Genomic DNA, 377 nt, shown 5'->3' with positions numbered 1-377 from the left:
GGCCGCGAACCGCGGTCGACTACGTGGGAGTCCAGCGACATAGCCATTACGCTAACTGCTGGTCAAGATTCAGGACTTTTCAGGGGCCACAATCAGCTGCCAATAAGTAGGAAACTGTGTAGGACTTACCTCTCCAGGTGGAGTCCAGTAAGAGGACATAGACCCAAACCTAACCAGAACTGAACAAAAGGGCAAGGAGAAAAGTCAGAGACAGCAAAAAGCCATTTTGACTCAACTGCAAGTGTCCATAGGAATACCTGGATTAAAGATCTTCAAGAGTTCTGTACCAGGGACCAGCAGTTAGCGTAATGGCTACGTCTCTGGACTCCCATGTAGTCGACCGCGGTTCACGTCCTGGACCCGGTGGTTTAAACTCA

The 377-nt window shown here is 50.1% G+C and overlaps 1 protein-coding gene across 1 annotated transcript in view; it reads right to left on the bottom strand.

The window, feature by feature from the left end:
• The window catches only part of WEE2 (WEE2 oocyte meiosis inhibiting kinase), a 28,755-nt gene that overhangs the window by 22,220 nt on the left and 6,158 nt on the right, over positions 1-377 (bottom strand). The gene's annotated exons all lie outside the window — the stretch shown is intronic.

Source organism: Tupaia chinensis, unplaced genomic scaffold (assembly GCF_000334495.1).
Source record: "Tupaia chinensis unplaced genomic scaffold, TupChi_1.0 Scaffold000140_1, whole genome shotgun sequence".
Taxonomy (NCBI): domain Eukaryota; kingdom Metazoa; phylum Chordata; class Mammalia; order Scandentia; family Tupaiidae; genus Tupaia; species Tupaia belangeri.
This window is presented reverse-complemented; position numbering and strand designations above follow the sequence as displayed.